General features: G+C 35.5%; 1 protein-coding gene across 1 annotated transcript in view; it reads right to left on the bottom strand.

Moving 5' to 3' along the window:
* The window catches only part of SPAG16 (sperm associated antigen 16), a 1,086,909-nt gene that overhangs the window by 322 nt on the left and 1,061,336 nt on the right, over window positions 1-25,251 (bottom strand). The gene's annotated exons all lie outside the window — the stretch shown is intronic.

Genomic DNA, 25,251 nt, shown 5'->3' with positions numbered 1-25,251 from the left:
ACTGACTCCTGGTTGTATAGGAAATAATCCCAGCCACAATTAAGATATGCCAATGAGTAGATTTAAAAATTTTTAAATGATCTCTCTATTTTATATGTAAAGGTCATAAAATGCCCTGCTAGTCTCCTTCTATTTGGAATTAATAAATAATTTTGAGAAGATGAGATTGAAAGCAAGTAAACAATAAACCTTTCTTTTCAAGTGAATTATCTCTGGAAAAGTTTTAAAAATAGGATTCAAAACTATCTATGGCAAAGATATAAATATATACACTAATACATACATAAATATATACACACAGTGGATAATTTATACTTAACATTTGTTATACTTAAATTTGTTTATTATACTAAAATTTGTTTATTATATTACATCACTGCTTAAAACTATAATAATATGCATTTATACTTTAAAAATTGTGATACTCATTAGTCCAACAAACTTTTATTTGGAGTTGAAGTGAAAATAAATACCCCCATTTCAAAGATGTCTTAGCATTTTTAATCTAATTTAAAATTCTGTTAAACTAAAATTTTGTATCATAAAAGAGCTAAATATAGCACAGAATATTCTCATAATTTTTATACCATATATTGGTGAGCGAATAATTTCCTTAAAATGAAAAATATATCCATATACAATTGCAACTAAAACTTTTATTAAAGAAATCCTGCCACAAACTATCAGGGATTTTGGAAGTAAGTAAAAGCAATAAAATATGTCTACATAAGCTCAGTGTATGGGTTAAATAAGTGATATTAGTACTGTCCATGGGATTATGTAACCATACTTAGAAGGTATATATTATCATTCCAGTAATGACATTTAAAATTCATTAAACTCTTTCAACATGTTGTACACTAGATTTAGTAAATTTAATTACTATCTATAATTCCAGATAATCTTACAATATCTAATGATAAAGAAAATAATAACTCCTATATAGGTGAAGAAAAAGAGGTTTGGAAAGGCTAAATAACTTGCTTAAGATGACACCATAGGTATTGGAGGGAGCTCACACTTAGTCACCGGCACTTTGAATACAGAGTCTGGTTTTTTCAGTCATTCGGTTTGTCATATCTAGCACAGCATTGTTATCAGGGACACCTTCTTGACCAATGTTAAGTAGGTGATATACTGTAAAAGTAGAGCTTTACCATTCCATGTTAAAAATTCTATAATGATATTGCCATAAAGGTCACTGTGAAATATTTAATCACATATTATAACCCAAATTGCCATGAATAGTCTCTAAAACATGGTAAAATTGACCATGATAAATACGGCCTATTTGCAAGATATGGCCTTTGTATCTACTGGGCTTCTTCATCTAGAACAAAGCCTGACACAGCAAAGATCCTTAGGACGGATTCGAGTGTCCAAAGCAGCAGACATGAATATTTATTACAAAGCCCTTTCCACCAAGTCTTTGCTGACTGAGACGTTACATACGGATTCCACTTTCAGCCTTACACTATAGACAGTTGTTTGTGACTTTCCTAAGAATCAAATGACTTTCTTTGTCTCATCTTCATATAATAACAAGGTAGGTGGTAAATATCATTTTCTATTTTTGCAAAGAAAACCAAGCAGAATCAAAGCCCCTAAAGAAAAGGGAAAGAATTTAGCTTTTAAACATTTTGTTGGAGTCAAATCTCTAAAAATTATAATTGAAAATATTTGTAAAAGTTATTAGTAATTTCTGAAAATTTGATCAATAAAATAGAGAAAATAATGATATTGGAATTTGATGACAGGAATATTATTTCATAATATAATTCAACAATACCATGCTGCAGGTATTTAAAAAAGGTGTCTTTTCTTGAACAGATTTGAGTCAGCAAGGTCATGGTGAGGTTTGCAGGTTTACTTGAACTCATTTTCAAAAGACTGTAAGATTGTGTGTATCCATCTATCTGTTTAACATCATGTTACACAAACTGGAATCAAGATTGCCGGGAGAAACCTCAATAACCTCAGATATGCAGATGACACCACCCTTATGGCAGAAAGTGAAGAGGAACTCAAAAGCCTCTTGATGAAAGTGAAAGTGGAGAGTGAAAAAGTTGGCTTAAAGCTCAACATTCAGAAAATGAAGATCATGGCATCCAGTCCCACCACTTCATGGGAAATAGATGGGGAAACAATGGAAACAGTGTCAGACTTTATATTTCTGGGCTCCAAAATCACTACAGATGGTGACTGCAGCCATGAAATTAAAAGACACTCCTTGGAAGGAAAGTTATGACCAACCTAGATAGCATATTCAAAAGCAGAAACATTACTTTGCCAACAAAGGTTCATCTAGTCAAGGCTATGGTTTTTCCTGTGGTCATGTATGGATGTGAGAATTGGACTGTGAAGAGGCTGAGCGCCGAAGAATTGATGCTTTTGAACTGTGGTGTTGGAGAAGACTCTTGAGAGTCCCTTGGACTGCAAGGAGATCCAACCAGTCCATTCTGAAGGAGATCAGTCCTGGGATTTCTTTGGAAGGAATGATGCTAAAGCTGAAACTCCAATATTTTGGCCACCTCATGCGAAAAGTTGACTCATTGGAAAAGACTCTGATGCTGGGAGGGATTGGGGGCAGGAGGAGAAGGGGACGACAGAGGATGAGATGGCTGGATGGCATCACTGACTCAATGGACGTGAGTCTCAGTGAACTCCGGGAGTTGGTGATGGACAGGGAGGCCTGGCGTGCTGGGGTTCATGGGGTTGCAAAGAGTCGGACATGACTGAGCGACTGATCTGATCTGATCTGATCACCTCTATGAAGTATATTGGATTATTACATGGCACAGAATGTCTGACATCAAAATTAGTTTTACTGGGAATTGGGATGCTTAACTGCTTCTGCTGCTGCTAAGTCGTTTCAGTCGTGTCCGACTCTGTGCAACTCCATGGACTGCAGCCTACCAGGTTCCTCCATCCATGGGACTTTCCAGGCAAGAGTACTGGAGTGGGTTGCCATTGCCTTCTCTGTAATTGCTTCTAGGTTAGAAGATTTTCAAAATTACTTACCAGGATGTGTCAATTACTAATCAGGATGTATCAATTACTACATTAGTATCTACTGGTGTGAGAGAGATGGGTGGTACTCTCAAAAGAAAAAAAATCCCAGACTACTGGTAACATCTCTAGAAAGTATTTAGAAACATGTGCACAGTTATCTTTCTAAACATCCTGATGACTGGCAATAAAAAATAAACTACAAGATGAATCATTTGTCATACCAACGTCACAGTCTTAATGAAAATTTAGGAAAGATAGAAGATTTAGCTATATCAAACTTGGTCAGTGGAATTAAAATACAATAGATATGAAACTTTAAATAGTACATGAGGATTTATGAAAACTTGTACTAACAATGTTCATGTTGAATATGTCTTTTTAAAAATGTGAAAAAATTATTTCTATTTTAAAATTTTATAACATTTTAACAAAATACTTAATCATTATAAATTTTAATAAAACATTGACTCCTAATATGCAATTCCTGAGTAAATAGACTATTTAAAATGTCATTTAGCATGGTATATAAGAATGATTATACTAAATTATAAATGCACACATTTCACAAATATCACATGGTGTACAGTATAACAGTGTCAGACTTTATTTTTCTGGGCTCCAAAATCACTGCAGATGGTGATTGCAGTCATGAAATTAAAAGACGCTTACTCCTTGGAAGGAAAGTTATGACCAACCTAGATAGAATATTAAAAAGCAGATACATTACTTTGCCAACAAAGGTCCATTGAGTCAAGGCTATGGTTTTTCCAGTGGTTGTGTATGGATGTGAGAATTGACTGTAAAGAAAGCTGAGCACCGAAGAATTGATGCTTTTGAACTGTGGTGTTGGAGAAGACTCTTGAGAGTCCCTTGGACTGCAAGGAGATCCAACCAGTCCATCCTACAGGAGATCAGTCCTGGGTGTTCATTGGAAGGACTGATGCTAAAGCTGAAACTCCAATACTTTGGCTACCTGATGCGAAGAGTTGACTCATTGGAAAAGACCCTGATGCTGGGAGGGATTGGGGGCAGGAGGAGAAGGGGACGACAGAGGATGAGATGGCTGGATGGCATCACTGACTTGATGGATGTGAGTCTGAGTGAACTCCGGGAGTTGGTGATGGACAGGGAGGCCTGGCGTGCTGCAATTCATGGGGTCGCAAAGAGTCAGACATGACTGAGCGACTGAACTTGAACTGTACAGTATATGATTAAAATACTTAGCATTATAGTTTATCAACAATGATCTAAAAATAAAGATATTTAAAAATATAAATATTTCAACATGTATTATGTAAAAAATGACTTGCTCTTTTTTTGATTAACATTTATGTTATCAGGATGCCCAGACTTTTACCAAAGAGGGAGAAAGTAGGCAGTCCAGGGAGAAGATTGAAATAATTTTCTAAGTGTTTTTTCTTTTATGTAAATCAGTAGATATCAATAATGAATGATTATGACTATCTTCTGACCCACACATCTCTGAAAAACTTAATATTTATTTATAGATGTATCAATAATTCAGAATAATTTCTTGTCAGTTAAATCACTATCTTCTTTGCTGACCATTGAGTTTGAATGAGGATAACTTGTATTGCTATTCATTTTACTCCTTTGGATTAATTTGCTAACTTCTTCTGGCTAATTTTGCCTTCACTCAAAGCCAATAAATGAGCCAATAGATCTTAAAAAAATTAGTATTTCTTTCAAATTTTAATACTAAATATACTTAACAGTATAGAGCTTCTTTATACTCTGTTTTAGAAAGAAAATTTTTGAAAAAAAAATACAGGTTTAATAATATCTTGAGCAAAGCAGTCTCAATTGGATTTGGTATAAAAACTTTAATCTTTGAATCTCTTGATGTATATAAACTCTAATAGCCCATGGAAATCAAGTGGTAGCACTGTATCTGGGTATATGGAATCACTTTGGGCAAATCAACAAAAATTGAAACTCATTGCATATTAACAAAATGTGCAAATATTAGTAAAATGTTGGCATTTTTAAAAACTACTGGCAGACTCCTTACTGTCTGAGCCACCAGGGAAGCCCCAAAAGATTCTATGGGGATTCTTCAGGCAAGAATTCTGGAGTGGGTTGCCATGCTCTCCTCCAGGGGATCTTCCCAACCCAGATATGGAACCCAGGTCTCCTGTATTGCAGGCAGATTCCTTACGGTCTGAGCCACCAGGGAAGCCTTTTGATTTTAGATACAAACGTGAAAATTCAATTTAAGAGTAAATACCAAAAATACCCAAGAGTTACCTTAATCTTTTACCACTCATCTCTTAACCTAGACAAATTCTACTTAAGTTTAGGAAATCTGCATATTACCTACTACAATATTTTTGACATTAATTATAATGGCATAATCAATAGTCAACATATGCTTGATGTAAGAGGAGTTGTGATATGAAATAAATATACAATATTTTTTGAAAAGAAAAGAGATGAGTTTGTCTTTCAGGTCTGCTAGAATGAATTCATAGTAGCCATTGTTTATTGAGCACCAAGAGCACCACCGGTTACCTCACATGTCCTGCACTCAATCTTAACAGGTAGATAGTCTCCCTTTTTAGCTAATGAAGAATGAGATTCAGAGAAGGTAAAGTTGGGATTTTAATTGAAACATTTATTATTTAAAAACTCTTGCTTCTTTTCTTGTTGTTGTTCAGTCGCCCAGTCGTGTCCTACTCCTTGCTACCCCATAGACTACAAAACACCAGGCCTCCTTGTCTGTCACCATCTCCCGGAGTTTACCCAAGTTAATGTTCATTGCATCAGTGATGCCATCCAGCCATCTCACCCTCTGACACCCTCTTCTCCTTCTGTCCTCAATCTTTCCCTGAATCAGAGACGTTTCCAAGGAGTCGTCTGTTTGTATCAGATGACCAAAATACTGGAGCTTCAGCTTCAGTATCAGTCCTTCCAGTGAATATTCATGGTTGATCTCCCTGAAGATGGGACTGGTTTGATCTCCTTGCTTCTTTTTACTGACTTTAAAATTTCTTTCTTAAATTACAATTCAGATAAGTGTGACATTTGGGGCTTCTCTGTTAATGCCACTGAGTTTCCTTATAGACACAAATTTAATGCTTAAAACTGAAGAAAAGAATTATGGGGTTCATTTTAATACTGTTAAACTCTGAACATTAAACATCAATGGTCTTAAGAAGTCATTCTTCACACACATCAATTAATTCTTTAATTTTTATTTTATATTGGAATATAGCCAATTTAGCCAATTTTATATTGGAATATAGCCAATATAGCCCATGTTTCAGGTGTATAGTTATTCAGTTATAAATGTACATGTATCCATTCTTTTTTAGGTTCTTTTCCTGAATAGGTTATTACAGAATATTGAATAAAGTTCCCTGTGCTATACAGTATGTCTTTCTTGAATATTTATTTTTATATAGTGGTGTATATATGTTAATTCAAAACTCCTAATTCAGCCCCTTCCTGATTTCCCCCCTTTTGTTAGCCATGTTTGTTTTCAAAGTCTGTGGGACTGTTTCTGTTAAATTCATTTGTATCATTTTTTTTAATACTTCACATATAAGTGACATCATTTGATATTTGGCTTTATCTGACTTAACTTCACTTAGTATGATAATATCTAGGTCCATTTATGTTGCTACAAATGGCATTATTTCATTTTTTTTTAATGTCTGAGTAATATTCCATTGTAAACATATACCCCATCTTCTTTAACCATTCCTCTGGTTGCTTCCATGTCCTGGCAATTGTAAATAGTGCTGCAACAAATACTGGGGTGCATGCATCTTAACAAATCAGCTTTCTCTGGACATATGCCCATGAGTGGGATTACTGTTTTAGCTTGTGCATAAAGGTTGCTTCGCTCTCCCCCAAGGCTCCAAAGCTCTCCCTCCAGCCAGGCTCATCTGCCATCAGGTGAGTCCCAGCATTCAGGAATCTTTCCTCTTTCACAGCTCCCTCCTTGAGGCACAGGTCCCATCTAGACTCCCCCCCCCCCCCACCTTTTTCTTTTGTCCTACTCAGTTATGTAGAGGTGTTCTTGCCCTTTTGGAAGGTTGAAGTCTTCTACCAGCATTCAATAAGTGTTCTGTGGAAATTGTTCTACTTGTATATTTGCTATATTTGTGGAAGGAAGTGAGTCCATGTTCCACTCCTCAGCCATCTTCCACATATATCAATTCTTAAATGCATACATTCTAGAGTATATGTTGTACTTACTAAACTAAAAAGACTCAATGATTCATCCCTTCCCACATTTCCAGCAAAATTATCTGTCTAGCTCTTCCATTTCAATTTTGTTTACTGTATTCTGTTTTTCAGACTCCAAACTGCAGTGACAATTTCATACCTTTTATCCCTCTCCATCCTCAACCTGGCCTTTATCCGTGTGTCTTTTCTTTTCTACAATTTTTCCATTTTCAACTGTTATGCTTACAATATCAAAAGTCCTTAATTTTAGATGTTAGGACCATTGAAAAGATAACCCCAGGTGATTTTTTTTGTTACAATGTCTTTAGTTTTAAATCTGTCTACAATAATTCCTAAAGCGTTCTTCAATTATGCCACTCCCATCCAAAACAAATACCATAAACTTGAATAGAACAACAACAAAAACAGCAGCAACAGTGACAACAAAAATTTGTTACAACTCTTAACATGCTCAGGTTATATTTTACGTTTAGATCTAATCACCTCACTATAAATACTCAGAGATGAAGTGACTTGCCCAAGATAAGAAAATATATTCATGGTAATTGTGGAACTTTGTTAAAATCAGATCTTTGACTTCCAAATCAGTGCTCTTTTTACTGTTTCCTTTTTACACTGAGTAACAGCATAATATCTTAGCAGGGCTTTTAAGCCCTCTTCAGTAATACAAATCTGCTCACCCAAGTGTACTCTTGCATGGACTCTGTGTTCTCCGTTAAAAATCATATTCAAGTATATTTTTTCATTTCCTTACTTTGGAATTACTGCTTCTATTATTCCTCTGGTAGAATATTTTCTTCTGTCTTTCATGGTTAAAGAATAGCTGTCTTCATGGTTAAAGTGTTATCTTCTTTCTCTTATCCTCCTCAGTCATGTCTGACTCTTTGTGATCCCATGGACTGTAGCCTGCTGCTGCTGCTAAGTCACTACAGTCGTGTCATAGACGGCAGCCCACCAGGCTCCCCTGTCCCTGGGATTCTCCAGGCAAGAACACCGGAGTGGGTTGCCATTGCCTTCTCCAATGCGTGAAAGTGAAAAGTGAAAGTGACGTCGCTCAGTCGTGTCCGACTCTTAGCAACCCCATGGACTGCAGCCTGCTAGTCTCCATCAATTCTCTAGGCAAGAATACTGGAGTGGGTTGCTATCCTCCAGAGAATCTTCCTGACCCAGGCATCAAGCCCAGGTCTCCTATGATGCAGGCAGGTTCTTTACTGTCCGAGCCAGCCAGGAAACCCATCTTCATGGTCTCTTACCTTATCTTCCTAAGAAAAATTGATCCATTGATTAAAATCCCAGTTCAGAATGATTCTCCTCACCAAGGTGTACAGGCATCTCTAATGGGGAAAATCTTTCTTTCTCTTCTGAGCATTTATGGCACTTTATTCTTACATTCATATTGTAATAGGATGCCATACATTATAGTTAAGTATTTATCTTGCCTTCTTAACTTTGTGATTACTCTAGAAGAGAATCATGTCATATACTTTTGCTTTTTCACTCCAGTTTAACACTGCTGCAGTCAATACTCAGTTGTAACTGTTTTCACAACTACCTTTTTAGTCCTTTTTATTTGCCACACACCATTCTAAACAATTCACACACATTATCTCATTTTATCCTTACAACAACCCTATGAAGTGAATACATACCTGCACTACCCATTATAGTAGCCACTACTCATATATGGCTACTGACTGAACATTTGAAATGCAGCTAGTACAAACTGAAATGTGTTACAACTGCAAAATGCTCACCAGATTTTGAAGACTCAATATCAAAAAAGAATGAAAAATATTTCATTAATCATTTTAGATTGATTACATAGCATCATACTAGTGGATACACTGTATTCAATTAAAAACCTTTTAAGATTAATTTCATCAGATTTTTAAAAAACATGGCTACTAAGAATTTTAAACTATACCTGTGGTTCACATTATGAACCACCAAGTATGCTAGCACATACTCTGCTTCATAGAGGAGGAAAATGAGAGAGATAAAAGCAACTTCCCCCAAAGTCACGCAGCTTAAAGTGGTGGGATCTGGAAATGAGGACTGTATGACTCAAAAGCTAAAGCTCTTATCCTCCACGTCATGCCCTAATACCTCCAGATGAATTTTTATTGATTGGCCCAATGTTGTCTCTCCCACTGTGATTAAGCTGCGCTCACTAAAATGTAACAGAGTCAGAGTAAATATCTCTTGGGTGTGCAGCTTCAGTTTCCAGCTGAATCTATGCCTGCTCCCAGGAATACTTGAAATTAATTTCTATTTAAGTACAAGAAATATTTCAAAAATTTCATTTCTGTGGTTACCCTAATGGTACTTGTTGACTCCAAGAGTCTTATTGTATAATTAGCTTCCTGGGAATATATGAGAGACCTAGGAAAGCAGTTTTTGTTCTTTTAGAGCTCATAGAGGCCAATCAGGTGCCCAAGATTCATCAGAGCCTTAGTGAGCAGAAAAGGTAAGTGTTAAGATGTTATAAACTTTAGTTTTATTCTAGGGGAAACAAACCAGAATACACATTCCTTCTGATACTTATGCTTTCAACATTGACTGACAATTCCTCAGCTCACCCAAATAGTATTTTTGAATACAGTGGACATATTTTATCCAATAAAACTACTCTCTTTTGTTGAAAAATTTCAACTTGTTTTGCATCAGAGATTCCTTCAGAATTAAAAAAAAAAGACAAAAATCAAATTGTTAGATTAATAAAGTGAAATTATCTAAAGTAGAGATATTTGGACTTGATTATATAATTCATAGTCCCTGAACTTCCAAATGAAAGTCATGAGATGAATGAAGCCTTTCAGTAAATAAAGGAGGTAGTGGTACTTTCCACAATAGTTTATATACTGACCAGAATAATGCCATTTTGTAATGGAACAATCAGATGAGGAAAATAGGCAGTATATGGTTATGGAATTTACCAAGTTATATTGACAGACCTTTCAATATTATATGTTATAACAGGTTTTGGTTATATTTCACAACACTAGTTAACGTATCAAGAATTAGAATTTGAGCTTTCTTGGAAAAGTCCTTGATTGATCTAATAATATTTACCCAATAAACCATGAATCATCATGTACTATTAGCCAAAGCAATTGTTTGGATCAAAGATGCATAGAGTCCTATTTAATGAAACTATGCTATATCTATTAAAATTATACACTTATTATTAGACAGTTAATTTAGAAGACATACTTTCCTATTATTATATGTATATACATACAACACACATTAGTTAAAAGGTCAGAATGTTCACTTGTATCTTTGATCATGTAACCAAAATATAAGTTGCCAGCAATATGAGTCAACTGTTGACTAAAACTATGCAGCTTTCTATTATTTATACCACCAGGAATAGCATCATTCTGTATAAATGCATGTGTCTGCATAAATGGAATTCTGTTATAATAAACAGAAGCAAACTCAAAAATTTTAAGCTTATTACAAATAAAATGTGAATGAAAAACATCATTACGTTTCTCATTAGAATAAATTCAGTAATTTCTCATGATTATTCATGCTTTAAATACATTTCAAGCAATGGGTTCCCCCACAGAAACAAAAACACCCAATTTATATTTCATTCAAATTAGTCTCATACACAAATCATAGGAAATTTATCACAGATATACATGAATGAAGTCTAAAACAGTTGTATGCCATATATGAAATATCATATCAGAGTGGAGAAGGGAGGCTTTGATCAATAAGGAAATGATTTTTATACACATCAGAACCAATCTGAAACAATTCTCCCGATCAATATGGATAGGCAGAAATGCTTCTCAGCATTTATTACCTGTGGAGAGCATTATTGATTAATTCTATTGATTTTTAGACTGCAGGTAGAGAGGCATCTGTTGTTTCTTTAAAAGATGCCTCAAAATGAAAAGCATCAAGAAACTATTTAAGTTTTGAGGATTTGCATTAATGACTCAACCTGGGTCATTACTCAGAGTTTCAAAAACATCATTGAAGGAGATGTGAAATTTGATTTAGTTTATTTCACACCCTATTGCCAATAAATACATTTCAGAAAAAAATATTTCTTGGGAATTTAATTTGCCTAAGTGCTGGTAACAATGTTTAAACTTCACAGTATTTTTTTTACTATGTATACTCTTGCTAATAGGTTTTAACTTTTCTCATATAGGTAGTATGGCTTGAACAAGGATTAATTTGAGTCAAAGTGTAAATACAGGTGAAAAATAAATGCATTTTAAATTTATCAGGGAAGAAACTCATGTGTCATAAAATGACAGTAGTGAGAAAGTTTCAACATCTTATTTTGGGACTCTAGTCAAGCAGATATGTTGACCTTATTTAGAGTAGATAATATATTTAATGCATACAATGCATGAAGATAAAGTTTACTTAAACTTGGTATGGACTGTTATTTATTAAGTGAACTTTGTTCCACAGAGTATGTTTTATAGGTTCATCCTAAATAAATATGGTAATTGTCTTTTGAATTACACTTGAAAACCATATCATATATAGGAAGGCAGTTCTTTGACATTGCAGAAATTCCTAAAATTCAGCAGGTGAATAAATCCAAAAATTAAAGTTTTTCCCTGCTAGAAACAGAACTTCTGGTCTTACCATATGTAGTTTTTAAAATATGTTCTCCCTATTAGGGGAGCATGAATGAGTATCTTCCTAAACAAGTGCCTTCTAAATATTACATAAATCCCTTGGGAGATGCACCAAAAGTCCTAAAAATGTTCTAACTAATTGTTGAACCTATTTAGGCTATCAACAGCCACCTGCTTTCATTAAGAAATCCTTGTAGACCTCTTTCCTAACTTGGTCTTCACCTAGGCAGCTGATCAGTGTTGAAATAATATTTATTCAGGGACCCATGCACCTGGAGCTTTGCAAACATTTCAGAAAAGCTCTTGCTGATGTCAGAGGAAAATCTAGTTTGAGTTCAGTAATGGGGATCAGATAAGCTATGGAAAACTGAAGTTCAGAGCAAATCATAAACTTCATTGTTCATAAGTAGAGAAAGGACCTATAAAGGCTTATATTTTATACACAGTAATTAAAATTATTAAATTTTATTATAAAGGAATTAAAACACTCAGTATTTCTCTCACACTTAAACTATAATATTTACTATGGTTTATGTTTGTCAAAACGAATACAATTATGTAAAGTTTAAAAATAAAATAAAATTAATTTAAAAAAAGTCAGAGTTTAATATTTTGGAAATTTTTCCCTTTATGGACGTTCTCATCATCATTAACTTTATCACAGGGGAATTCCCCTTCCTGAATGTGGAGTCCTGTCTGTGGGAAGGAAAATAATGTCAGTTTCTGTTGGCTCATGTTGAGATGGTGAATTATTAATAATTGCATCCTTATTTTTAGAACTTCATCCTTTCCTACACTATGGCAAAATAATAGTTACAGTCAAGAAGATGCAAATATGTGATCAAAGAACTATAACCTGATGGTAACCTCTTCACCCCTTGCCAGGAAAAAAAAAAAAAAAAGGAGAGAGAGAGAGAGAGAAGAATGGCTGGGAGACCAAATGTGAAAGTTCTTTTGAGTACTGATTGACTAAATAAATTAAAGATAGTATAATTTGAGGTATATAAGAAAATCATTAAAGTCTTTGAAACCACAGATTACTCTAATTCCAAATCTTTTGTAATTCATTACCTGAAAATACACAGTCCTAACATCTAATTCGGAGAAGGCAATGGCACCCCACTCCAGTACTCCTGCCTGGAAAATCCCATGGATGGAGGAGCCTGGTAGGATTCAGTCCATGGGGTCACTGAGGGTCGGGCATGACTGAGCGACTTCACTTTCACTTTTCACTTTCATGCATTGGAGAAGGAAATGGCAACCCACTCCAGTGTTCTTGCCTGGAGAATCCCAGGGACGGGGGAGCCTGGTGGGCTGTTGTCTATGGGGTCACACAGGGTCAGACACGACTGAAGTGACTTAGCAGCAGCAGCAGCAACATCTAATTACTATGTTACCTTTAAAATGATCTGAAAGTGAAAGTGAAGTTGCTCAGTTGTTTCCAACTCTTTGCGACCCCAGGAACTGTAGCCTACCAGGCTCCTCTGTCCATGGGATTTTCCAGCAAAAGTACTGAAGTGGGTTGTCATTTCCTTCTCCAGGGGATCTTTCCAACCCAAGGATCATCTGAATGGGTTGGTAAAAATGCAACCACTAACTGCCATGTGGTGCTATGCTGTGCTTAGTTGCTCAGTCACGTCTGACTCTTTGCAACCCTATGGGCTATAGCCAGCCAGGCTCCTCTGTCCATGGGGATTCTCCAGGCAAGAATACTGGAGTGGGTAGCTGTTTCCTTCTCCAGGGGATTTGCCCAATCTAGGGATCAAATTCAGGTCTCCAGTATTGTAGGCAGATTCTTTACCAGCTGAGCTACCAGGGAATCCTTCAGATCAGTTCAGTTCAGTTCATTCACTCAATTATGTCCGACTCCTAGCGACCCCATGAATTGCAGCACGCTAGGCTTCCCTGTCCATCACCAATGTCCAGAGCTACTCAAACTCATGTCCATCACATCGGTGATGGCATACAACCATCTCATCCTCTGTCATCCCCTTCTCTTCCTGCCTTCAATATTTTCCAGCATCCGGGTCTTTTCAAATGAGTCAGCTCTTTGCATCAGGTGGCCAAAGTGTTGGAGTTTCAGCATCAGCATCGGTCCTTACAATGAATATTCAGGACTGATTTCCTTTAGGATTGATTGGTTGGGTTTCCTTTCTGTCCAAGGGATTCTCAAGAGTCTTCTCCAACACCACAGTTCAAAAGCATCAATTCTCTGGTGCTCAGCTTTCTTTATAGTCCAACTCTCACATTATGTATAACTTCTGGAAAAACCATAGCTTTGGCTAGATGGACCTTTGTTGGTAAAGTAATGTCTCTGCTTTTTAATAAGCTGTCTAGGTTGGTCACAGCTTTTCTCCCAAGGAGCAAGCATCTTTAATTTCATGGCTGCAGTCACCATCTGCAGTGATTTTGGAGCCCCCCAATATAAAGTCTCTCACTGTTTCCATTGTTTCCCCATCTATTTGCCATGAAGTGATGGGACCAGATGCCATGATCTTTGTTTACTGAATGTAGAGCTTTAAGCCAAGTTTTTCACTCTTCTCTTTCACTTTCAAGAGGCTCTTTAGTTCTTCTTGGCTTTCTGCCATAAGGGTGGTATCATCTGCATATCTGAGGTTATTGATATTTCTCCCAGCAATCTTGATTCCAGCTTGTGCTTCATCCAGCCCAGCATTTCTCATGATGTATTCTTCATACAAGTTAAATAAGCAGGGTGACAATATACAGCCTTGATGTACTCCTTTCCCTATTTGGAATCCATCTGTTCCATGTCCAGTTCTAACTGTTGCTTCTTCACCTGCATACAGATTTCTCAAAGGCAGATCAGGTAGTCTAGTATTACCATCTCTTGAAGAATTTTTACTTTCACTTTCACTTCATTGTGATCCACACAGTCAAAGGCTTTGGCATAGTCAGTAAAGCAAAAGTAGATGTTTTTTTCTGGAACACTTGCTCTTTTGATGATCCAGAAGATGTTGGCAATTTGATCTCTGGTTCCTTTGCCTTTTCTCAATCCATCTTGAACATCTGAAAGTTCACAGTCACGTATCATTGAAGCCTGGCTTGGAGAATTTTGAGCATTACTTTGCTAGCATGTGAGATAAGTGCAATTGTGTGGTAGTTTGAGCATTCTTTGGCATTGCCTTTCTTTGGGATTGGAATGAAAACTGACCTTTTCCAGTCCTGTGACCACTGCTGAGTTTTCCAGATTTACTGGCATATCAGGAACCAGGGATGAACACACACACTACTGCATATATAAGATAGAGAACAAGCAAGGACCTACTGTATAGCACAGGGGACTCTACTCAATATTCTGAAAATAATCTGAAAAAAGAATGAATATATGTATATGTATAACTGAATTACTTTGCTATATACCTGAAACAAACATAATATTGTAAATATACTCTAATACATTTTTTAAAAATCCTGTTAGTTTCCATTATCTTTTTCCTCACGATTTTCTATTACATTCTGTAACACAACCACATGTGAAGAGAAAACATTATATTCATGTGTCATCTCTGAGAAAGAAATGGAATGATAGAGAAGTTAAGTAACTTCTTTAAAATAAAGAGCTAGTGTTAGAACAAGAATGCCAACCCAAGACTACTGTAAACCTTTTCTGTACTATAGCCTGGGGAAAAAAGAAAGTATGCCAGAAAGCTAAGCTAATTTGGCTGTTATATGAAGTGTTAAATAAATTTATATTAACTCATAATTCTGTAAAGGCATCTTTATGGAAATCTAAAGTAATATTCTAGTATATTGTATTCTGATGGCCTGGTTTTGTATTTCATAGAAGAGCCACAAAATGATTAGTTTGTTTTTAGTCAGATTTTCTCCATTACATTTTCTCATTCTTACTCAAACTGGCCTTTCAACGTATGTCAAATGAGTGCTTGCCAAAAACTAGGAGACGGTTTAAGATTTAGGGCACCTATGAATACCTGGGGTTAAAGTAACAAGATACAAATGATTTAGATGTGCACATGAGGCATAAAAATGACAAAGTTGACACTGCAATTATTTAAAAAAAATAAGAGTTTGAGTTGTTTGACTAGATGGAGTATTAGTTCAGGAGCTTTTTCAATTGCAAATGAAAGAAAACTCCAAGTGGCACAGAAAAAAACATTTAAGAATATAGATTTATAACCCAGAAATACAGAAATTAGACTGAAATCATAAATAGTTGGACCAAGAGACTGGGGTTATAAGAGCACCATCCCTCAGTGTCTTTCAATCCTGCTTTCTGCAGTGTGAATTTACTCTCAGGTAGCCTCTGTTCACTTGGTTGTCCCGACAGGTTTAGAGCCTCCCAAACTAAAGAGTGCCTTTATTTCTCAGCAATTTCATACTGGGTAAAACTGTCCCTCCTTGTCAAGCTGGAACCATGTGCTTACCCCTGGACCAACTACTGTGGCTGGTAGGTGGAACAATATGATGTACCAGGCCAGGACTCAGTGCCCACTACAAAAACTGAGACTCTACAAAACTTACCCAAAGGAAGTCAAGATGCTGCTATTTAAGAGAAATGGACACTAATACATGAAAAAACAAAACAAAAACTACAACCTACCTCAGATCATCATCCCACATTTGCAAAACCAGAGTCAACTTTCTTCATTAGAGAAGAAAACAAACAAAAAAATGAGCCACATTCTAGGCCACTGAAACAGTGCTTTACTCTCCCACTATTTTTCCATTTGGCAATATATCTTATTCTATAATCTTGCCTCCTAAAAGACTCCAGTGTGAATAAACTGCATCTGGCTTCACCAAGAAATCAGTACAATTATTTTGTTAAACAGATTGCCAATTTTGGAGTCTCTTGATTTACATTCAGACTATAAAATGCAGAAGAATCCGAAGGAAAATTGCAAGGAAGATGAGGGTGAAATGGTAATTAGAGTCGCAAAGGAAAAGAAAGAGATGAACACCTTAGCAACAAGCATAGAAAGTGGAAGATATTCCTCAAATTCTTTTGCACTGATTCAGTTCAGTGGCTAAGTTGTGTCCAACTCTTTGTGACCCCATGGACTGAAGCACACCAGGCTTCCCTGTTCATCATGAACTCCTGGAGGTTGCTCAAATTCATGTCCATTGAGCTGGTGATGCTATCCAACCATATCATCCTCTGTCATGATGCCATCCAACCATCTCATCTTTTTGCACTGATTAGATATTCTCATTATTAATATCTGAGTTACATTCATATAACAATTATAACCCCCCAAAAGAAATACCAAACCAGAAAGTCACAACGAATTTTCTCTGTTAAAGAGTAAAATTTTTATAATCTATAATTAGAAACACACAGTTTTTAAATGCTTTCCTTATAATCTCAATGTTTTCAGGAAATAAAATGACTTAAGAAAACTGTCTTTTCAAGGGTTCTTCCATCTAGGTTGATGTATTTTAAGTTTCAGTAACAATCTTGCACAAGTTCAAAAGATCTTGATGTGGTTTTATGAAACTAAAAAAATATCATTTCAGCTATTTCTAAAATAGACACCATTTTCAGAAAAAAAAGATAAAAATACATGCAGACAAACAGATAAAGGTAATTTTGTGAGATCATTATCTTGAGAAAATATACTCTTTTTGCTGTAGTCAGTATTTACACTTAAAAAATCATTCTTTGGGAAGTTATTTCAGAATAGTGTACATGAAAATGTAAGAGGAGGGTATTGAAAAAGCAAAATGGACAAAAATCTTGTAGTTGTTGGTAAAATAGGATTCATCATACTATTTTGTCCACTCTTATGTTTTGTAAATAATAAAACTTGAGTTTAAGACATATTAATGATACAGTAAGGTCAGCATCATTACTGTGTAGTCACTTCTTATATTTAAAACAAAATGTTTGATTATTATCAAATAGAACAATAGTGTTCTAGAAGTAGGCATACATATACACACACACGTGTCTAGGTATTTATGTCACCACCTAAAGACAGCCAGATAGTGATGATTGAAGTTACTAAACATAATAATGTGTTATAAAAAGTTGAAATCAAAATGAGATTAACAGATAATTTTAATTGTAATTTAAAATATAAATGCATTTTATTTAGGATGAGCTTATCCAAGGTGCTAAAAAGTAGGTGTTTTAAATGTGTTTTTTAATGACCCTTGTACATAATTTTGAATTAGCATTCAAAACTGTCTTCTCTAAATCATGACCCATACTATATAATTTTAAATAGAGTTTTAAAAATCAACTACTAACATTTGTCTACTAGTATAGGAACTATTTAGCCAAAGAATTGACAGTAATAAGCTATGCTGATAGTGAAAATCAATCACAGCTCAAACTCGAAAATTAGAATCCTGAAATCATCACTATATACCTGCAAGTGAACTTAAAGAAAAGACAGAGTTGCCTGTGTAGATGTAGCTTGTATTATAGACACTAAAATATACAAAGATTTTCATAAATAAAACCACTATCCATCATAACAGAAAGCAGATTGAAAACAGAATGAACTTCCTGGCCCACACTCTACAAATTGGCCAATGGTGGTGCCCAAATACACCAGGTAATTGTTCCACCATCTGCTTCACATTGATTACACAGTCCTGATGATACATTTCCTAGGACTGCAGAGAGATTCCATATAAAAATTAAACATGATCTGGACTTTCTAAATTAGGAGTCTTCTAAATAGCATAAAAACTGGTTTTTGAGCAAATTGAAAGCTTTGATGTTTTCTTTTCTAGGAATTAATCAATAGCTTTAATATTTCTTATGTAAAACACTTTCCTTTTTTTACATTCATGCTAATAAGTGTTGTAAAGCATAAGGGGTTTCTAGTTTTAAATCAAATGCAAACATGCCTCTGAAGATGTATATGGTCCTGTTTAATGTTGCACATAAAACACATGCACACTTTGACTTAAATGATGTTAACTGATATGAATGGCAACTTATTTTACTAGATAATTATTTTGCAGTTTTGGCAAAAAAAATTTATAAAAAATAATTTATCATTTTCCTAAACCTCAAAATACAAATTCTCATGTATTAAATACTTAATATAATCAATGTCTTATCTTTCATGTTAATTATTTAGAGAAAAAGAGAATAATTTTTTCCCCAAGTCTAGAAATTCTTGAACAAACCTTTTGTAACTGGTGACAAAAAGGACATGGCAACAAAAAGGCAATCAAATATTACTTATTTACTTAAGGGGCTGACAGCCAAAATGCCGTGCTCAGTTGCTTAGTTGTGTCCAACTCTTTGTGATCGCATGGACTGTAGCCTGCCTGGCTCCTCTGTCCATGGGATTCTCCAGGCAAGAATACTGGATTGAGTTGCCATTTTCTCCTACAGGGGATCTTCCTGACCTAGGGATCGAACCCACATCTCCTGTGTCTCCTGCACTGGCAGGTGGATTCTGTGACAGCCAAAGAGCAGGGCCTAATTGTAGGAAAGCTATATCATTCAGCCAAGAAAAGCGATAAGTTACCCGGACATTATCCAAGATTCATGAAAATATCTTTACTTTCAAGAACAGGGATTGAAGAGCCACTTCCAGGTGAGAAATTTGCATTTTAAATTAACTTTGATTTTTATTGAAGACATAAGACATGGTTAAGAAATCAAATTCTATAGCCTTGTAATAAAAAACAGTACTTTCATACTTTAACTCCTCTCACATCACATGGGCCCATTTCCCAAAGTGTTATTTTAAACTCTTTTAGCTGCTTCTTTTGAAAATTTCCACCATGTTGGACAACCATTTATGCTACTGCCATTTTTTTAATGTATCATTTTCAGGCACTTTCCATGGAATTCCTATCAGGAAGAACATTAGACTTTTATGTAATTACACTCAGTTCTTATCTCTCCACCCTTTCAATTAGTTTATATCAAAATTCTCAGTATTCACAAATTCAGTTAATACTGAGTTCAATCACATTATTATGACATCTATCCTTATTATTCACTGCTGACTCAGTTAGGACATTCTGATTATATATGCCTTGTTGCACAAACTTACTTCCCCAATTTTTTTTTTTCCCTCTGGGTTGGTTTCTATGTGCCTATCACTAATCACTCCTAAACTCTTCTCAAAAACTATAGAACTTCTTTCAGTATTCTTCCTTGCAGGATAAAATACATCAAGTTTATTTTTGAATTCTTATTTCCTGGAGACCATACCTCCAAAACTAGAGCTTGACTAGTTACATAGGAAAAGTCTATCTGGGGGTTCCTAAGAAAGTGTGTATGTGGGGATAAAATTCTGAGTGGAAACCAAACTGACATTTCCCTTTTGTGACCCTCATGTCGGTATCTGTAGGAATTTTTTTCTGGGTCTGATTTAATTCTTCCAATAATGAACACCATCTTGTGGCCTGTGTTCCAGGCGCTGAGTGAGGGGAAGAGTGGAGACAATGTTGTTGGTCAAAATTTATATTTTTATTTCACTTTCTGTGCTTTGTGTTTCTCAGTCCAGAGCCCCTTCTGATTCAATTTTCCTGGAAAACAAACTTTTCTTTTGAGAGTTGTGGTTGAAGGGAGAATGCTTGTTTGAATAGGGAGGGAAGATCTCAGGTTTAAACTGCTGTTTTTACAACTATGTCAGCTTCATACCGCCTCCCTAAATTCTCTGTAGCAGGTGATATCAGATCCAGAATCATTAAGAAGTTATGTTATATAAATTAACATATCATCTTAAAGTTTTTCTTTACAGGCACTTAGGTTCCTGCATCCTCTACTTTGCTCAGCCAGTTACCACTCCTCCACCTGTCTCATACTGACATCTCTGGCCCATTATAGTATTTTCTTCATTTTATTTGCTTTTGGGTATTAATACCTATGTTTTTCTTTACTGTCATTGTGGTGGGGTTCTGGCATTTAATTCACTGTATTTAATTCATTCTTTGGTGTGATATTTACATTTTGGTGGATAAAAGGTGGTGCAAATTTTCCCATAATCTAAGTTTTGATAATCTAAATTTTAACTATACACTTTAAAATTTATTCTACAAGATCTCAGGTAAAAGACCTGTACTGGGAAAACTACAAAACACTGATGAAAGAAACTGAAGACAACATGCTGCTGCTACTGCTAAGTCGTTTCAGTCGTGTCCGACTCTGTGCGACCCCATATATGGCAGCCCACCAGGCTCCCCCGTCTCTGGGATTCTCCAGGCAGGAACACTGGAGTGGCTTGCCATTTCCTTCTCCAATGCATGAAAGTGAAAGTGAAAGGGAAGTCGCTCAGTCGTGTCCGACTCTTAGCGACCCCATGGACTGCAGCCTTCTAGGCTCCTCCGTCCATGGGATTTTCCAGGCAAGAGTACTGGAGTGGGGTGCCATTGCCTTCTCTGGAAGACAACATAAACAGATGTAAAGAAATACTGTGTTCTTGGATTGGTAGAATTAATATCATTAAAATGACCATGGGTAATCTACAGATTCAGTTCAATCCCTATTGAAATACCGATAGCATTTTTCACAGAACTAGAACAAATAATTTTAAATTTGTATAGAAACACACACACAAAAACCCAAATGACCAAAACAATCCCAATAAAGAAGACAAACAGCTGGAGGAATCATGCTCACTATCTTCAGACTATGTTACAAGGCCACAGTAATCAAAACAGTATGACGCTTGCACAAAAACAGACACACAGATCAATGGACCAGGACAGAGTGAAAGCCAAAGTGAAGGCGCTCAGTCGTGTCCGACTCTGCGACCCGTGGACTGTAGCCCACCAAGCTCCTCTGTCCATGGGATTCTCCAGGCAAGAATACTGGAGTGGGTTGCCATTTCCTTCTCCAGGGGATCTTCCCAATCCAGGGATCGAACCCAAGTCTCCCGCATTGCAGGCAGACGCTTTAACCTCTGAGCCAGGACCAGAGGCCCTGAGCCAGGACAGAGTACTCATAAATAAACCCACACACCTACAGTTAGTATGACATACTGAATACATATATAAGACACAAGAATACATAATGGAGAAAAAGGAGTCTCTTTAATAAAAAGTGGTACTAGGAAAACTGGTCAATCATATGTAAAAGGATGAAATTAGAACATTCCCTAACATCATATGCAAAAATAAACTCAAAATGAATTAAAGACCTAAATGTAAGACTGGAATCCATAAAATTCCAAACGGACAACATAGGCAGAACACTCTGACTTAGATCACAGAAAAAATTTTTTGATTCTGTTTTATAAAGCAAAGGAAATAAAAGCAAAGGTAAACAAATGGAACTTAATTGAACTTAAAAGCTATTGGCCAGTGAAACAAATGAACTCATTAAAAAGACAACCTACTGAATGATAATATATTTACAAATAATAAGACAATTAATATCTAACATATAAACAGCTCATGTAACTCAGTATTAAAAATAAAAGCAGACAACCTGATTAAAAAATGGGCAGACCTGAATAGACATTTTTCCAAAGAGGATATGCACACGACTAACAGGCACAAGAAAAGATGTTCAACTCTGGTAATCATAGAAACGCAAATCAAACCATATGGGATATCATCTTACACCTGTCAGAATGACTAGCATCGGAATATCTATAAATAATAATGCTGGTGAGGATGTGGAGAAAAGGGAGCCCCTACAATGTTGGTGGAAATGTAAATTGGTACAAACATTGTGGAAAAGAGTATGGAGGTTTCTCAGAAGGCTAAAAATAGAACTACCACATGACCCAGCAATTCCAATATTTGAAGAAAACAAAATCATTAATTCAAAAAAATATGGACCCCAATGTTCAGAGCAGCATTATTTACAATTGGCAATATATGGAAGCAGCTTAATTAAGTGTCCATCAACAGATTAAAGAACATGTAGTATATATATATGGAGAAGGCAATGGCAACCCACTCCAGTACTCTTGCCTGGAAAATCCCATGGATGGAGGAACCTGGTAGGCTACAGTCCATGGGGTCTCGAAGAGTCGGACACGACTGAGCACCTTCACTTTCGCTTATCACTTTTATGCACTGGAGTAGGAAATGGCAACCCACTCCAGTATTCTTGCCAGGAGAATCCCAGGGACAGAGAAGCCTGGTGGGCTGCTGTCTATGGGGCTGCACTGAGTTGGACACAACTGAAGTGACTTAGCAGCAGCAGCACTATATATATATATATGCATGTATGTATGTATATTTATATATATACACACACACTGTATATATATATATAGTGTGTGTATATATGTATGATATATGATATACATGGTATATATGTGGTACATATATGGTGTATATATATATGGTGTGTATATTTATTTATGGTATGTGTGTATATATATTTATACACACACAATGGAAAATTACTCATCTGTTAAAAAGAATGGTAGTTTTCTACTTTCAACAACATGCTAAATGAAATAAATCAGACAAAGAAAGAAAAATACTGATTATATTACTTATATGTGGAATCTAAAAAACAAACTAGTGGATATAACAAAAAAGAAAGAGACTCACAGATACAGAGAACAAATTAGTGGTTACCAGTCAGAAGAGCAGAGGGGCAACACAGGAGTTGGGGATAAAGGGGTACAAACTAATATGTGTAAAATAAGCTACAAGGACATATTGAACAATTCCTCCAAGGGAATATAGCCAATATTTTATAACAACTGTAAATGAATTAAAACCTTTACAAATTGTGAATCACTGTATTGTACCCCTTAGTTTATATAATACTGTACTTCAGCTATACTTCAAAAAAGGAGAAAAAAATTAAGTGGGACTTCTTCAAACTAAAATTCTTCTGCACAGCAAAGAAAACTATTAATAAATGAAAAGGCAACCCACTAAATTAGAGAAAATATTTGAAAATCATATCTGATAAAGGGTTAATATCCAAAATTTATAACAAACTCATAAGTTTCAACTGCAGACAAAACAATCTGATTAAAAATGGACAGAAGATCTGAACAGATATTTTTCTAAAAAAGAGGTACAGATGGTCAACCAGGTACAGGAAAATGTGCTCAACATCACTAATCATCAGGGGTATGCATATCAAAACTACAAAGAGATATCACCTCATACCTAGTAGAATGACTATTTGGCTATTATTTTTTTAAAAACGATGAGAAATAACAAATTTTGTCAAGGTTATAGAGAAAAGAGAACTCTTTTGGGAATACCTGGTGGGAATTTAAATGCTGCAGCCCCTATGAAAAACAATATGGAGATTCCTCAAAAAATAAAAATGGAGTACAGTCACTGTGTAAAATCATATTGAGGTTTCTCAGAAAACTCAAAAGAGTATTACCATATGATCCAGCAATCCCAACTGTGGGAATATACTCAGACAAGACTATAATTCAAAAAGATACACACACACCCCTATGTTCAGAGTAGCACTGTTCACAATAGCCAAAAACATGGAAACAGCCTAAATACCAGTCGACAGATGAATGGATAAAGAAGATGCACTACATATATACCATGAAACACTACTTAGCCATAAAAAAGAAGGAAATAATGCCATTGCAGCAATATGGACATAACTAGAGATTATAATCCTAAGTGAAGTTAAATCAGAAAGCCAAATACCATATGATATCACTTGTAATGTGGGATTTAAAATATGGCACAAATAAACCTATCTACAAAACAGGAACAGACTCATAGACACAAAGAACAGACTTGTGGTTACCAAGAGAGGGACGAGGAAGAGGAATAGATCAGAAGTTTGGGTTTGATAGATGCAAACTATTATTAATACATTCAGAATGAAGAAACAATAAGGTCCTAATATATATAGCAAGGGAACTATATTGAATATCCTGTAATAAACCATAATAGAAAATAATGTAAAAAAGAATGTATGTATGTGTAAAATGGAGCCACTTTGCTGTAGAGAAGAGATTGGCACAACACTGTAAACTAACTACATTGTAAATCAACTATATGTCAATAAAAAAACAAATGAAAATTGAACAACCACATGATCCAGGTTTTCCAATTCTGGGTATTTATCTAAAGGAAATAAAACAACTTGAAAACTGTTTGAAACTTTTGAAATGTAATTTGAAAAGATATATGCATCTCTATGTTAATCATAGCACAATTTACATTAGTCAAGTCATGGAAGCAATGTAAGGGTCAATGTATTATATAAATAGTATACAGGTACAATGGAATATTATTAAGTCATAAAAAAGAATGAAATCTTGCCATTTGTGACAACATGGATGTACCTTGAGGGCGCTGCTCTAGGGGAAATAAATGAAAGAATGACAAATACACTGTTTCACTTATATATGAATCTTAAAAAAAGAAAAACAGAACAACTCCAAAACAAAAAAACACGAGCTCACGAATACAGAATACAGACTGTGGCTGCCAGAGGCAAGGATTCGGAAGTAGACAAAAGGTGCAAACCTCTAGTTATAAGATTAATAAATTG

The sequence above is a fragment of the Bubalus bubalis genome, chromosome 2 (genome assembly GCF_019923935.1).
Source record: "Bubalus bubalis isolate 160015118507 breed Murrah chromosome 2, NDDB_SH_1, whole genome shotgun sequence".
NCBI lineage: Eukaryota > Metazoa > Chordata > Mammalia > Artiodactyla > Bovidae > Bubalus > Bubalus bubalis.
This window is presented reverse-complemented; position numbering and strand designations above follow the sequence as displayed.